Source organism: Crocuta crocuta, unplaced genomic scaffold (genome assembly GCF_008692635.1).
Source record: "Crocuta crocuta isolate KB4526 unplaced genomic scaffold, BGI_CrCroc_1.0 scaffold147, whole genome shotgun sequence".
Lineage (NCBI taxonomy): Eukaryota > Metazoa > Chordata > Mammalia > Carnivora > Hyaenidae > Crocuta > Crocuta crocuta.
In genome coordinates, this window is record NW_027532594.1 from 95,818 (window position 1) to 113,290 (window position 17,473).

Below are 17,473 nucleotides of genomic sequence, written 5' to 3' on the forward strand. Positions count from 1 at the left end.
GTTATTTTAATTTTCTAAACTCAAGTAACCATATAATACAAAGAACTATTTGTTTTAAATGAAAATTAAAGACACAAGGACTTAAAAATAGATTTTTTTAGTGTATATTCGATTTATTCTAAACCTCTGATTTTAAGAAAATTATACATGCCAAGGGATATTATCAGAATCTATTTAAAAAAAAGTCAGAATATAGTAGGTAAAATTTTATCCTAATACATGATTATGAATAGTTTTAATCAGGTCTAAAAAAATTGCATGAAGTCAGTAGTACTTCTTCATTAATTTCCTCATATTTAGAACTCTTTAAAAGGCAACTGGAAATTGCTCTAAATTACTAAACTTGTTTATTAGACTGGAAAAAATGTCTCTTTCATTTCATAACTTTTGTCCCAAAGCAAATGACAAAATAATTTAATACTTTCATATGATCTTTCATAAAATTAAAGAACATTTGCAATTAAGCCAAGTCTTTCATATTAAGTTTAATTAGTTATTAAATTGAAATGATCAGCTTTGTTATAATTTCTTTTAAGATGATATATATCACTAAGCTTATTAGCTAATTGAAATATAAAATAATTCTAAATTGCATGTGGCATACATTCCATGATTAAATCCTAAACTTACCATCTACTTTAATGAAATATGTTAGAAATCCCAAAATAATATTTTTCTCCAATTCATATTATAGAAAAAATTACAATCATAATTTATGATTATATATATCTTTCAATGTAACATTGCATTTTGTTCTTTCATGAAAAGTAAATGAATCAGAACCAGATGGCACCATATTATCACTTAATTACTCAATATCCAGCATTACTCCTCAAACAGGGCAATCTCTTTGATCTTAACTTCTAGAATTTTATTTGTAAATTTTTATCAAAGGATATGAGGCAAAATTTTATAGATTCCTAAATATACTCAACTTATTAAGAGTTACTACTTTCAATCCTTGCTTAAGCTATTATATATTCCATATTATATAGCCTGAGCAGTTTATTCAGAGATGAAATTATAAATTGTGAAATGAAAGCATATATCTTACACCCTTATTTGAAAAATCACTCAAAACAAGAAAACAAGCTAGAATCAATAACCGGTTTAGAAGAATTATGCTCACTTGTATGTTAACCTGACAGTGATAATTTCCAAGTTTCTATTTTAATCCACAATGCCATAAGGTAAAAAGAAAAATAACATGGTGTCACTAATTTGAGAAGCAAAAATTGAAGACAGGATTAGAAGAAATATTTCTAGGAACATCTAAAATAAATGAAATAATTGACATTTTTGTTTTAAGAGCTACCTTGAAAGCCAATAAATTCAACACTCTAACCCTACTAATGATGAAACTGAGGTCCCAAAAAACAATGATTTATCAAAAATCAAAGCTGAAAGCAAATCTTGGATAATCACTTATGTAATCTTTCAAATACTATTAATCAAATTCAAAAATGTATTCAAATTTTTACTTCAACAATAGTTAGTAAGCCCTTTATGTACATAAAGTACTCTCCCAGCAGCTGGCCATGTAGAAGTAAGAACATTAAAATGCTCCTATAAACATGCAACTTACTTTTTATAAAATAATTAATCTATTTTCTCATTTAAATGGTGACCAGTTTAGTAAAAAATAATAATAAATTAAATAATAATGAGTTGCATATTACATCAATAACACCCCATATTAACTCCTCAACAATACTTAACCCCTCAACAGTAGTACCCTCAGATTTTCATAGATTTTAAGCACTGAAGCTAGTAAAGCTTTTGACAGGTACAATGATCATAAAGATAAACAAAACATTAATTCATTATGAAGCCTGATAAATGATACTTCACACTTATATTGTTTATTTTTTTTTTGTTGTTGTTTTTTTTAATGTTTTATTTATTTCTAGGAGAGAGAGAGAGACAGCATGAGCAGGGAAGGGTCAGAGAGAGAGGGAGTCACAGACTGAAACAGGCTCCAGGCTCTGAGCTGGCAGTCAGCACAGAGCCTGACGCGGGGCTCGAACCCACGAACCGTGAGATCATGACCTAAGCGAAACCCGGACGCTTAACCGACTAAGCCACCCAGGAGCCCCACACTTATATTGTTTAGATGACCCAAAAGAAGACCAGATGCACTTCATTTACCAAAATTTTGAGCGTGTGAAAAATGATAAATGCCTATAATGACGTTCTATCACTGCTCAAACGAATTTGGAGGCAATGAATTCTGCTTCCTCTCTGACAGTACATCATAGCATTGGGTAAAATATTTCAAAGACTAATAGCTTGTCAGGGAAAGCTCAAACTGATAAGAATTATCTATAAAATTATATATCCCTATGTTTGAAATTATTTCATGCAAAAATGTGAAGAACTGCAGAGGGTGCATATAATATTCTAAATGAATATGGGAAATGTCAATATTTCATTTAAAGCTTTCATGGAGAATGACGGTGGAAAGTTAAAATAGAACTCAAACTCAAGTAACATTTTAAAGATTGCAAGCCAAGTGTAGCAGTTTGGAATCACCACCTGACAAACTGGCATGAAGAATCAAAGGAGATCTTACATAAAGTATGACAACCTCGTAGATAGGTTAAATTAAAATCTATCAATATGTTAAAATGAAGGGAGGAGAAAGATTTTTCTTGACTCTAATGGACACAGCCTGCTGGTGGATTTAGGGAATCAGAAATGTTGAGATAAGCAGAAAAGTCTCAGAAACTGCTATAGAACATTGACCCAAATTGCACAGAATTTGAGAAATTTACCCAGACATTAGAATATTTCATAAGAACGTGAAACATAATAATACTAACTTTATCCACTCCAACTTTACGGAAACAGAAAGACTTTCTGAATATCATTCCTGTCTCATTCTTATAATCTCTTATTGGAAGAAATCCTTGTACATGGAAATACAAACATAAGTGCTGGACTAACAAAGGAGTTCAACAATCTCTAAATTCATAAGCTGTAAAAGAGTGTATGAGATAACCCTAAGTCAAAGAGAACAATCTTCTTACTTAATTATCCTCCAAAGTGGCCTCATAAATGTTTTTCCCCCTTCACTTTGTCAACACCATGATTGCTGTAAGCCCAAAGTTGATACAGAGCAAATAATAATCCAAAATACAATACCAATTGTCTTAGTTTGGCCACTATAAGAAAATAATATAAGCTATGGGCTGAAACAGTAAAAATGTGTTACTCACAGTTTTGGAGACTGGGAAGTCCAAGATAAAGGTGCCAGTAGATCCAGTGTCTGGTGAGCACACTTTTCATGGTTTTCGAAGAAGCATGAGAGAGACAGAGAGACAGAGAGAGAAAGGGAGAAACAGCTCTTTCCTATCTCTTCCTATAAGGGCATTAGTCCCATGATAAAGTCTCCACCCTCATGACCTAATTATCTCCCAAAGGCCCCATCTCCAAACACCATTGTCTTGGATATTAGAATTTCAATATATGAATTTGGGGGGGTGACATAGACATTCAGTCTATAGCACTGATAAATTCATACAAGGTACACCCTCAGTTTTGTGCTTTCCATGAAACCGTCTTCTAAGAAAACATGCTTATCTCACCCTCAGAATGAAGTTATAAGAATTATTGAGGGGTGCTTGGAGGGCTCAGTTGTTTAAGTGACCAGCTTTGGCTCAGGTCATGATCTCACAGCTTGTGAGTTCGAGCCCCACATTAGGCTCTTGTGCAGACAGTTCAGAGCCTGGAGCCTGCTTCAGATTCTCTCTAGGTCTCTCTCTGCCCCTTCCCCCATTGCACACTCCCTCTCTTTCTCTCTCTCAAATATAAATAAACATTAAAAGATTTTTTTAAGAATTATTGAAATTGGATTCATATTAAAGCAGCATTACAAGAGTCACACATTAACCTATTTGTTGCATAAATAATAAAACCAGCATTTTGGAGCAGCAGCTAGAGTTTATTTGCAAAACAAAATAAGGTATGTATATTTTTATATATACATATATATATATAGAGAGAGAGAGACAGAAACAGAGTCAGAAATAACATACATAAAGAGGCAAATACCTTCACGTTGCCTCAAAGCTTTTATGAGGAATCACGGTTAAACCTGCAAATGAGACAAAGGTGAAGAAATGTTTTTAAATTGATGACATCACCTGAAAACTGAAGAAACAAATTATTGTGAATGCTGAAAGAGTCTACAACAAATCACATAAGTGAGGGAAAAGGTTACATGATTTCCTGTTCAGGCTATCAAGGAGCAACTTATAGTAAACCACTCACCAAAAATAAATCTTAGGAAGCCAGATAAATTTTTTAAAAAGCCTTACTGGATATCACATTTCTACTTAAAGGTGCAAAGACCTAGAAAGAGTGTCACAATCTTACAACAACAACAAAGAGCCAGGAAAACAACAAGTTCACAATTTTACTTGAAACTATCAAAAAGTTGAGTTGGAAAGACTACTAATCAGTCTTTGAGATATGGAGAGGCAGGCACCTGAAGGGATACACAGAGATTTGAACATTACTTGCAACAGACAGAGCTATGCTGGACTATGAAGATGTCAGATAAGATAACCTGCTGGAGGTTTGGAGTGGATCTTCCATTAGTATTGTCCTAGTATGGATGACTATGGAGATAACGGAGCCCTTCTAGAGGTACCCATAGTTCCTTTTTACCCAATATTGCTACCCTGATGGTGGGGACAAGGAATATCGGTCTGATTAAACCTGTTTTATGCAGGCAATGTATCTCTTAGTCTCAAAGGATTAGGTGTTCTGGCCCTGTTCTTTCTACTTCTCATATCTGGTTCTGGGCTCAGCACTTATCCATACCCTTTCCTTATTAATAGTGGTCTTTTGTTCTTGTATCCTCAGCTTTAATGGCTTTCCACTAGTGTCCTCAGAATTTTTATGAGAAAATGTGGAGCCTTTAGAATGTTACACACATAAGGAGAGTTTGCAAAGTCTTGATGACTTTTTCACAATATAATTCACTAGATACAGAGTATTGGCCAGAGTCCTGAGAAAGTGTCCATCATAGTACACACCTTGAAGTGGAGAATAGCATAAGCTACATGAGGGGCACAAAATTGGCCAGCACCCTTCTGCTTTAGCTCCCCTAGGAAACAAGTCTATATCTTTGGGAAAGGGCAACAAAACCATATTCTGATGGTACAGGTGTAAGTTCAATGCTGCTGGAGAAAGAGAACAGAAAAATATCCTCTACTACATGGGAAGCAGTAGGATAATTTCTGGGCCTAGTACTAGAGAGAAGAAAAAGTTCAGCTCCTTGGGAAGTCCAAAATTCTGAGATGCTGGGACACAATGCCTGCCTGTGGTTTAATCAGAATGATCTTAAGCATCAGGGTAGCAAGTATCAGGTAAAAAGTTACAGTATTTCCCTGGGGAGTGTTCCCTTGTTTTTGTAGATAATCCCCATAGAAATGTAACACAAAAGGAAGACCTAAAGCTGGTAGTGGAGTAGATGGGGAGAAAACTCTTATGCTCCCAACTTAATCACAAATTATGCCTCAAGACATGTGTTGGCTGACATATGTTGAGGTTAATTATAGTGCCCGCCACCACTACCACACACCAGAAGAACATCTGTATAGATTAATCAAAACTACCACACCAAAGGCCTAGAAGAAGAAAAGACAGATACATTTGTATAGAATCAATTTATCTGTCTCTGCTGTCCTAAAAAAGATACCTAGTTTCATAAAAATACTATGAGACATATGCAAAAATAAAATAACCACACACAGCCAAAAGACAAAAAAGAAAAGAAAAAAAAGCAGAATTTTATTTAGATAGAAGACTCAGTTCAACTCAGACATGTGAAGAACTTAAAAGTAGTCTCTTCTACCCTTACTGGAGGAGTGTTGTGAACACTCTAAGAGTTAAAAATTCCAGGGGCCCCAGTCTAGAGGGACCCCCACAATATTGTGAGATTTACCTTGAGCTGATCAACCAGGTTCCCATAGTAAGTCTCACAGGAAAATACCCCTGGGTTTCCAGCAGTTGGAGGAGAAAGGGACCATTTAAGATAGACCAGAGAATGCTATTCTTAACAAGGCATGCTTTCAGGTGAAACTGTTTAGAGCCTAATGTGCTGGGGTGTTATCAGAATCGGACTCACTTGGGGAAGGGAAACCTGACTTCAACTAGCTTTAGCTTTCCATGTAGGGAAGGAAAATACCCAACACTCCAGCCTACACACTCTAGCCATAATGTCCCATGGCTAAGCAGGGAGAATAAAAATAAGAAACATTTGTGAAATCAGCTCAAAGGCCTACAATTACTAAAAGTCTGAGACCTGATCAAAGGGCCATTTCAGATTGCTTACACTCTTCCCACACCTCACCACATAACTAACGGTCTATTTACTGCTGTTCCTTTTTACTTGATACATTATCTCTGACTATCAAGAAAAAAATCACAAGGCATAACAAAAGGCAAAAATCATATTTTTAAAATACAAAGCAAGCATCAAACCAGATGTGGCAGGAATATCAGAATTATTAGACTAAGAATTTAAAATAATGATTAAAATGTTAAGGAGGACTGTAATGGACTCTAATGGATAAGCAGATAGCATATAAGAACAGATGGGCACTATAAACAGAAAGATGGAAATCGTAAGAAAGATCCAAATGTTACAGATAAAAATGCCCACCCAGTGTTACAGATAAAAAACACTAGGGGCTCCTCAGTGGCTGAGTCAGTTAAGCATCTGACTCTTTATTTCGGTTCAGGTCATGATCTCAAGGTTTGTGAAATCGAGCCCCATTTTGGGCCCCGCACTGACAGCACAGAGCCTGATTAGGATCCTCTCTTCTTCTCTCTTTGCCCCTCCCCTGCTTACATAAGCATGTACTCTCTCTCTCTGAAAAATAAATAAACATTAAGAAAACCCCACTATAACAGGAATGAAAAATGCTGTTGGATAGAATTAATAGTAGACTGGACATGAATCAGAAAAGAATTTCTGAGCTACAGAACATATCAATAAAATCCTTAAAAACTGCAAGGCAAAGAAAACAAGGACAAAAAAAACAACAGAAAACAAACAAAAAACAAATATACCAGAATATCTAAGGACTGTGGGACAACATCCATGTAATAGATTACCAGAAGACGAAAGGGAGAAAAGTACAGAAGAAATATTTGGAATTATTATGACCCTATTAATTTTGGACACAAAATGACAGATCCAGAAAGCTCATAGAAAGTCAAATATGATAAATGACAAAAAAAAAACCCAAAAACAAAATCTATATGCTGGCATACCATTTACTAATTACAGAAAATAAAAGGCAAAAAAAAAAAAAAAGAAAAAAGAAAAAGAAAATCCTGAAAGAAATGGGACAAAAACCTTAACACATAGAGGAACAAAGATAATAAGCATTACAACTAACTTCTCAAAAACCATGCAAGCCAGAAGGAAGCAGAATGAAATATTTAAAACAATGAGGGGGAAAAAATACACCCCTGTACAGAGATCCTGTACCCTACAAGATTATCCACCAAAAGCGAAGGAGAAATAAAGACTTTTTCAGACAAGCAAAAATTGAGGCAATTTGTCGGCAGCAGACCTGCTGCAAGAAATGTTAAAAGTCCTTTAGAAAGAAGGAAAATTATCAGGAGAAACTTGGATCCTCATAAAGAAGGAGCATTAGTGAAGAACATTAAGAGAAGTACTTTAAAAAAAGAGAGAGAGAAGGTGAAATAAAAACTTTTTAAAATTCCTTTCTTTCAAGTGTATTTATTTTAAGAGACAGAGAGAGCAAGCGAGCACATGGGGCAGGGGGCAAAGACAGAGAGAGGAAGAAAATGCCAAGCAGGCTTCCTGTTGTCAGTACAGAGCTGGACATGGGGCTCGATCTCACCAACTTTGAGTTCAGGACCTGAGACAAAACCAAGAGTCAGAGGCTTGACCAAGTGAGTCACCCAGATGCTCCTATTTTTTTTTTTTATTCTTAACTGAACTAACAGATAATTGTTCAAATAAAAATAGCAACAATGTATTCAGTTATGTTTGGCTTATGTACATTTATTTATAAATAAGACAATAAATTTAAAAATTTTATCAGTCAGAAAGAATTCTATTCAAAGAGTTATGCTGAAATTTAAAATAATCTAGTCTTAAAAAATGATATAATAAGAGTTGATTCATAAATTACAAAAGTTAAATCATTAATTTCACGCATAAAAAATTGTAACATGGTGCCCTCACAATAAATGCATCCTCCTTTGAAAATAGAATCATCTTTATGTATGAAAAACCAATTATTATATGATAAGATCTATTCCATTGATATTATAGCTAAAGAAATGATTTCGTGGTGCACCTGGGTGGATCAGTCGGTTGAGAGTCAAACTTGGACTCAAGTCATGATCTCCCAGTTGGTGGGTTTGAGCCTCGCATCAGGCTCTGTGCTGACAGCTCAGAGCCTGGAGCATGCTTCGAATTCTGTGTCTCCCTCTCTCTCTGCCCCTCCCCTGTGCATGTTCTGTCTCTCTAAAAATTAATAAACTTTAAATAAATTTAAAAATATGACTTTGTGTGTTCACTTATTCTACAAATATTCATATTACCTTTTTTAGACATTTCCCTAAATATTTATTCATACCCATAGACTGTTAAAAAAAAAACAGGAACATAATTCAAACCAACTTAACAAATATTCTTACCAAAATAGCTTACATTTTACTGTCCCACCAGAAAAAATTACATAATTCCCTAATAAAAAATTAAGTAATTTTATTAGTGTGTGGAAAGTGTAAGGGCAATTCTTTTCATCTTAACTTCTATAAGTGGGATAACATATACACTTATTAAAAACTTATATTTTGGGAGAGGGGGCAAGATGGCGGAGAAGTAAGGAGCTCCGTACTTGCACTCGCGCCCATACATCACACAGAAAAGATCTGAAGCCATTGGAAACCTTACAAAACCTGAGAGATTGGGAGACAAAGGACGCAGAATCCACNATTTTGGAATCAATTTTCAAACTCGTATGTCCCACTGTGGATATCAGATGTGAAAGGAGAGAAGTGTTTTATTCACATGGCCATTCCATTTAATCTCCTCTCTGTGGCTATATTTGCCTATGATATGCTGTCCTTTATTTTTATTTTTTATTTTTCTTTGGTCATGGAGGGTTTATATAGTGTTTTTTCCTGTTAAAGGCATTTTGTCTAAAAATATAATAGCCACAAAATAAATGGAAGACAAGTATGCAATATTGCAGTGAATTGGGAAACCGCTCATCTTTCCCTGTAGAAAGAATTTAATACCTGTCAAAATTTCTATTTCCCTAGATATCCTACCCTAAAAATATTAGCAAATAAACTCCATGTACTGTTACATCTTTTTTTTTTAATTCCCATATGCACTTTTCAAAATTATCTAGGATCACCTTCATCTTTAAACATTTTGTTTTGTGCTTTTCACATATCTTTTATTTGAAGAGAGCAAAAAACAGATGGTTAGAAACTAAGGTTTCTTTAAAACAAGAAAACATACTGTAGGCAGCTAGGTGGCTCAGTGGTAAGTGTCTGACTTTTTAAAAAAATTTTTTTAAATGTTTTTATTTATTTCTGAGAGAGAGAGAGACAGAGAGACAGAGAGAGAGGAAGAGAGAGAGAGAGAGACAGCGTGCACAAGGGAGGGTCAGAGAGAGAGCAAGATACAGAACGTGAAGCAGGCTCCAGGCTCTGAGCTAGCTGTCAACACAGAGACCAACGAGGGGCTCGAAACCACGAACCGTGAGATCATGAGCTGGAGATCATGAGCTGAGCCGAGGTAGGACGCTTCACCGACTGAGCCACCCAGCCGCCCCAAAGCGTCTGACTCTTAATCTTGGCTCAGATCAAGATCTCATGGTCCTGAGGCAGAGTCCTGCTTCAGGCTCAGGGCAGAGTGCAAAGTCTGCTGGGGATTCTCTCTCTCTCCCACTATCTCTGTCCCTCCTCCCCCATGCTTTATAAACAAACAAACTCAAAAAAAAAAAAAAAAGAAAGAAAGAAAGAAAGAAAGAAAACATACTAATTTAAGTAGCTCAGATTTTTATGCCCTGTGGACGTAAAAATGAAAAAGTAATTTTTTAAATGTGATATCCCAGGTATAAATATCTGGCTCTATTGTTTTGTTTTTTGCATTATTGGCTCAAAGTAAAAATTATCAGAGTCTTCCACTGCCTTTATACCTCCCACACACTAATGAAATGACTTAATGTTTTATTAGGGAATTATATAATTCCTTTTATAAGTGTATTCTTAACACATTTCTATATATAATCATTTTCATGGAATAATTCTAGATTGCCATATCCATCTTTCTCACCTCTCCTTACACAGACATGACCCCATCCCTGCAGCTGGTATACTTCTGAATATATGAAATACAGGCCATGTACTTTGTCCCTTAACTATGAAAATTAATTCAGTGAATAATAAACACAATTAAAGGGGCACCTGGGTGGCTCAGTTAGTTAAGTGTTCAAGTTTGGCTCATGATTTCATGGTTCATGGTTCAAGTTCTCCATCAGGCTCTGTACTGACAGCTCAGAGCCTGGATCCTGCTTTGGATTCTGTGTCTCCCTCTCTCTCTGCCCCTCCCCTGCCCACGCACTGTCTTTCTCTGTCTCAAAAATAAGTAAAATATTAAAACAAACAAACACAATTAAATCTGTAGTTAGTTTCTGAAGCTTATAAGAAGCCTCAATTTCTCCATGGCATGAAAGGTTGAACTTTTGAGTGTATTTCAGTAGCATATGGGGCTTACCATTGTGGACTTTTTCATGCTGTGAAAGGATTCTTTGTCAAACTTTGATCCCAAGTTTGGCCCACATTCTCTCTCTGAGATGCTGGCTACTTCAAATGCTTGCTCCCTGTGTCATTTATTGTAAAATCCCCACTGTCACACCACCCAATAATGTCCCAGTGAGGGAGGGAATGAAATAACTTCCTTTTGCTGGTAGTTGACACCTTATCCTTTTCTGAATTTTAAAGGTATCTACTATGTCCAGGCTCCCTGCATTTTCAGAGAGAGCCTTTACAGCTTGAACACAGAGCAGCCGCTTTCACCAAAGGCACCCATAAGCAGGCATGGTATGGGTTTTGTTTACTCAATCAAATGAGTACTACGTTTACAAATTAAAACATACTTATGATTTTCTCAAATTTCCACTCATTATCACATTGTCACAGTGTTGTATAAACTAACTGATGTTTTTTTCTCCCAAATTTTTACCATCTTAACCAAATAAACACTACTGTTACAATTTCAGCAAGATTATTACATTTCTACCCTATCCTACTTATATAGCGGTGTAGCAGTTAATATTTATGTCCAGTTTTTCTTGGTACATGTTTATTATTATATTAGTATGATATATGAGAGATTTAAATTCCAATTTTAAAAAACCTTGTTTTTAAAAACCTAAATATATTTTAAAATTCAACAATGTTCAGATTTTGGAAATACAATGCAAGTAGTACAATGCAAGGATACAGTATAATCTTCTTAATATATAACATCCAGGGATGTTTGGGTCAGCACCACAGGCAAGCATATTAAAATCTCTATATTAGTATCTTCTGAATATTTAGTAGAGTGAATAAAATTATAAAAGAATATGTTAAGACTCTTAACTGCAGAGAATAAGCTGATAGTATCAGAAGGGAGGTGGGGGGGATAGGTTAAATAGGTGATGAGGATTAAAGAATACATTTGTTGTGATGAGCACTGGATATTATATGGAAGTGTTGAATCACTATATTGCATACCTGAAACTAATATCACACTGTATGTTAACTAACTGGAATGTAAATAAAAGCTTAAAAAATGTTGATTAAGGTGGGATTTTGGTTTTTGCCAAACAAAATATATACAGCTTTTTTAAATTTCTGAATTGTAAAATGAAACACTTTATATTAAACCATACATCATGTTTTGTCAAGCATACCATACTGTTTTGTATTTTATTTTTTTGCAAATATTTCCCCTCTATCTAAAAATCTGTGCTCTCAGATGTACAGTTATCCCAAAACAAAACATGTTTTCCTCCAAGAGTTTAAAATTCAGTTCAAGAAATCACTTTCCAAGTCTCTAGAAAAATTAATTATATACCCAACAAATGATGCAATCAACAATGCCCATATATTGTACTTTATTAAGAAAACATATTATCTCTCCCCAAGATTCTAACATTTTAAAAGTGATCCACTTCTGCGAAGCATTTAAGTTTAAATATGTTAATATTTAACATAGTAAATTATAGTTGTTGAATATTTACATAGAGAAAGAATCAATATATTTCACTAAAGATTCTAAATAAGGATTTAGAATTTTCCAAACACTTAAAAAAATATAATCTTTTTAAAGTTTATTTATTTATTTTGAGAGGGAGAGAGGGAGAAAGAGAATGAGTGGGAGAGGGGCAGAGAGAGAGGGAGAGAGAGAAGCCCAAGCAGGGTCTGTGCTGTCTGCCCGGAGCCCAGTTCGGGGCTCGATCCCGTGAACTGTGAGATCATGACCTGGGCTAAAACTGAGAGTAGGACATTTAACCAACTGAGCCACCCAGGTGCCCTGAGAAAACACTAACTAATATGTTTGATATCACATGAGTAAAAATAGCAGATAGATATTAGATAGATTTATATTTATAATGCAATCTTCCAATTAAACAGACCATTACAATTCAATTAGTAACATTTCTACATAATTGCACAGACCTTTCTGAAGAAGAAAATAGTAGTATATATGTACATTTTTTAAAAGTCTATTTATTTATTTTGAAAGAGAGTATGAGAAAGCACATGTAGGGGAAGGACAGAGAGAGACGGAGAAAGAATCCCAAAGTGGCTCTGTGCCATTAGCATGGAGAACAAAGCAGGGCTTGATCTCACAAACCGCAACATCACGACCTGAGCTGAAATCAAGAGTGAGACGTTAACTGACTGAGCCACCCAGGTGTCCCGATGTACATTTTTTATTGAACACTTTATGCTATTTGACAAAGAAACATTTTTAATTTTTTCTTAGAAGTTTGAAATATAAGTAACATCCACAAGCCCTTAATTCCTTTTATATTAAATATGCAGAAATATATTAATAGCATGGAAATTATAGCATGGAATGAAATATGAGATACTGTGTTAAAATATAAAGTATTATTTTCTTTTTTAATAAAAAAGAAAGTATTGTTTTCTTTATAAATAATCTAAGTAGCTTCGAAACATTTCCCAAGCATAAATCTCACTTTTTAAAAAAAGCTAAACCTAGAAGTTTGAGGAGATAGATGTCTCAAAATACGAATAAGCCTATTTTAAAATTCACACAAGTTTTAAAATGAGAAAAATGTAACTTTGATCAGTTGTAAACCCACATTTTTAAAAAATGTTTTTAATGTTTTATTTATTTCTAGGAGAGAGAGAGAGACAGCGTGAGCAGGGGAGGGTCAGAGAGAGAGGGAGTCACAGACTCTGAAACAGACTCCAGGCTCTGAGCTGGCAGTCAGCACAGAGCCCGACGCGGGGCTCGAACCCACGAACCGCGAGATCATGACCTAAGAGAAAGTTGGACGCTTAACTGACTAAGCCACCCAGGTGCCCCGTAAACCCACATTCTTTTTATAGTGTTATTCGGAGACTGCATTTAACACTGTCTTAAACAATGCTTCTTTACTTCACTTGGTGAAGACTATAATGAAAATTTAGAAGATTTGTTTTTAAAACCTGATCCAAAAAATATTTATATTTCAATTCATATACATATGATTCCCATTTAAAAGTTACCTAAAGATAAACACACACAGACACACACACATTCAAATGATAAAGGTAACCAAATTCAATTCAAATCAATGTAATATCAAGTTATTCTTCTAATATAAATATATTAGAATTAAAATACAAAGAAAGATTAATAAATGGAAGTGTTTGTCTTAGATCATTCATATGCTTTCTTTTTTCGTTGAAAATAAATTAATGTTAATTTTGTGTGACTCTAATTATAAAACCAACATACATTTGGAAGAATTTTGTGAATAACCCAATCAGACAATGCAAATAAAGAAGAGTTTTATGCACAAAGATATTAGGTATAATATTGAAAATAATAAGTTTCAAATGACAGAAAGATATTCATATTTGAATTAAAAGGTACAAAGAATATTTTGTTATTTATAGCCATAGAGTAATAATCAAAGATATATTAGTGGAAGTCACCCCTAATGGAGAGACTATATAAAAGAAAGCTTGAAAGTACTAACAGTCTCCAAATTTTGCTCAGCTGATGACTAGATAGTAACTAGAGAGGAGTAGTTTGCATGGTCCAAAATGGAAATGATGTAAAGTTAGGAAAAAGGGAATATAACTCTACTATTCCTTCAAAAAGAATAACACACCTAAGAATAAATTTAACCAAGGAGGTGAAAAACCTGTGTATTGAAAACTGAAGACATTAATAAAATAAATTGAAGATGATATAAATAAATGACAAGATATAACATGCTCATTGATTAGAAAAATGAATAATTTTGTTAAAACGCCTATACTACCCAAAGCAATTTACATATTCAATGCAATTACTATAAAAAATCCAATATCATTTTTAACAGAATAGAACAAATAATCTTAAAATTTGCATAGAACCCCAAAAGATCCTAAATAGCCAAAGCAATCTTGAGAAAGAAGAACAAAGTTTATGACATCTTTCTCCCTGATTTCAAGCTATATTACAAAGCTATAGTTATTAAAACAATGATGACATTGGCCTAAAAACAGACAAACAGATCAATGGAACAGAATAGATCACCCAGAAATAAGCCCACACATTTTTGGTCAATTAATTTACAACAAAGGAGACAAGAATATAAAATAGAGAAAGGACAGTGGTGGGAAAACTGGGTAGCCACATGCAAAAGAATCTCAATCGCTTATACCATATACAAAAGTAACTGCTGAAAAGAACTGTTATTCTGATTTGTTCTGTAGTTCGTTATAAGCATCGATACTTAGAAAACAATATACAACATTTATCCAGCAGTTCACAATAAAAGATTGCCAGCTAAGCTTTACAAAATTTATGTCAATTTATCATACATATTCAAGTCTACATGGGGCTGTTGTTGTATTGACATTCTTAACTTTTATTAAAAAAAAAAAGTCTCACTTTATTTTGGACTGAGCCCACAAATTCTGTTAGCTGGGTCCTGGATTAATAAATCATACCTCCTAACTCTAATGATAAAATTAATAAAAATAAAAAATATCAGGTCACCTGGGTGGCCCAGTTGGTTAAGCATCAGACTTCAGCTCAGGGCATTATCTCACAGTCTGTGAAGTCGAGCCCACAGTGGGCTCTGTGCTGACAGCTCAGAACCTGAAGCCTGCTTCCAATTCTGTGTCTCCCTCCTTCTCTGCCCCTCCTCTACTCAAGCTGTCTCTCTCGCTCACTTGCTTGCTCGCTCTCGCTCTCACTCTAGCTCTCAAAAAATAAACATTTCTTTAATTTTAAAAAGAAAATACCAACATAATGAAAAAGGTGGTATCATTATATATGTGTGCCCACTTGTCTTTCTGAAGCCTGGCATTCCTAAGGATACATGAAAAGAGATTTTTGCAAAATCCAATTCAAGCCGGAAAGAAACAGACATCAATTAAAATAGAATCATACAATCTCTAAAATTTCTCTCACATTTTAATATCAACAATAGTCTTTATATAATCTTAGGAAAGTATTCAGGAATAAATCTGGAAACAGATGAAGCCTCAGTTTTTCTCCTTATTTTTAGTGAAAGACCTTAAGCCAGACATAGGGGATTTAATATAAAAGCAAAAACCATTAATGGGAAACAGCCCCATGTCCCTGTTGCCAACTCCTAACTGAACAATATAAAACAGACTTAGAACAAAAGCAGAAAAGGGGCGCCTGGGTGGCTTAGTCGGTTAAGCGTCCGACTTTCGCTTAGGTCATGATCTCGCGGTTCGTGGGTTCAAGCCCCGCGGCGGGCTCTGTGCTGACTGCCAGCTCAGACCCTGGAGCCTGTTTCAGTCTGTGACTCCCTCTCTCTCTGACCCTCCCCTGCTCACGCTGTCTCTCTCTCTCTCTCTCCTAGCAATAAAAAAAAATAAAAAAAAATAAACATTAAAAAAAATAGAAAAAGCCTTACAGATAAATCAGGTGGATGTTCCTACACCCGAGTCTCTTGAAAATGGCACTTGCAGACCAAATGTAGTAAAAACATGTAAACATTTTGCCTTTACATTTGATGAATGAGTCTGCATCAATTGAATAACTAACGAAAACAAAGGAGGATGGGCAATAAAAGTACTTCCAGTAGAAAAGAAGCACTCACACTCAAACTCCCAAGGAGAAATTTCTCAATATAAAAAGGTTTGACATTTTTGATCAATAAGTCCTACAATATCTGCTTTAAACTCTGCCCATATGAAACTGATCCCATAGAGTCAATGTACAACTCAGGCAGAATTAATATTCTATCCTCCAGTGTGGATTAATAAATGACCAAAATTAGTGTTCCAGATTGAGACCAGTGAAGTGTGATGCACATGTTAGGGACTAAGACCATTTGTGTCAACTTGACAATGAATTGGTTTAGAATTTTAGTTTAGTTTAGTTTTGGCAGGAAGAGAGGCCTATGGAGCAAAACAACCACAACTACCACAATGGCAACTTTATTATATCCTTAGGAAATATTATCAAACCAATGCAGTTTTTGTATCAAAATATGAGCTTGCTCACTGAAGCAAAAGCTCATTTTTCAAATTAAATTCTGTTTTCCAACATTCACTTCAAATTATTTTGCCAAATGATATCTACAAAACCTAAATTATTATTTCACAAACTGGAGCCTGCCCCATGTCTGTGTTGGCTCTTTTTGGAATAATATATTTTGATTGCAGATTCTCAAAATCATCTTAAGGGCTTGTTAAAACAAAAATTGTTGTTCTCGGTCCTCAAATATCTGAGTTACTATGTCCATGGTGGGACTAGAAAATCTGCATCTTTACAAGTTCCTTAGTGATGCTAATGCTGCTGTTCTGGGGACCATATTTTGGGAACTATTGCTTTATTATAAAGCCAGTTTGAATCAAGGCTTGTCTATTCTTGCATCCAAAAATCTAAATGATCACATTTGGAAATTCCACTGTTGTGAAAGAAAGATTTTATTGAAGCAGAATTGCAGTTTTTGAGGCAGTATAAATCCCAGTTGAGACTGATGTTTCCATAATGGTTATAGATGATACGTAATGTAAAAAATAGAAAGTTTCATTTCAATTCATTCTCCTAAACCAATAGCTACTACAAATTTAAACAGGTACTTGTGATTCACAGCTTCCCCAGGGAGGCAGAAATTGATATATTAGAAGACACAGAATGAATAGTTTAAACATATAATAAAATAACTAAAAAAGAATACAATTAACCATTTAGTCTAATACC

The 17,473-nt window shown here is 34.7% G+C and overlaps 1 long non-coding RNA gene across 1 annotated transcript in view; it reads right to left on the bottom strand.

The window, feature by feature from the left end:
- Window positions 1–3,216: 3,216 nt before the first annotated feature.
- LOC144244660 (uncharacterized) overlaps window positions 3,217–17,473 on the bottom strand; it is a 192,446-nt gene continuing 178,189 nt past the window's right edge. Inside the window, exons 2-3 of the long non-coding RNA XR_013339018.1 lie at window positions 4,054–4,096; window positions 3,217–3,280 (exon numbers count right to left, since the gene is read on the bottom strand). This is a non-coding gene — a long non-coding RNA (uncharacterized LOC144244660). The remainder of the gene's footprint in view (window positions 3,281–4,053; window positions 4,097–17,473) is intronic.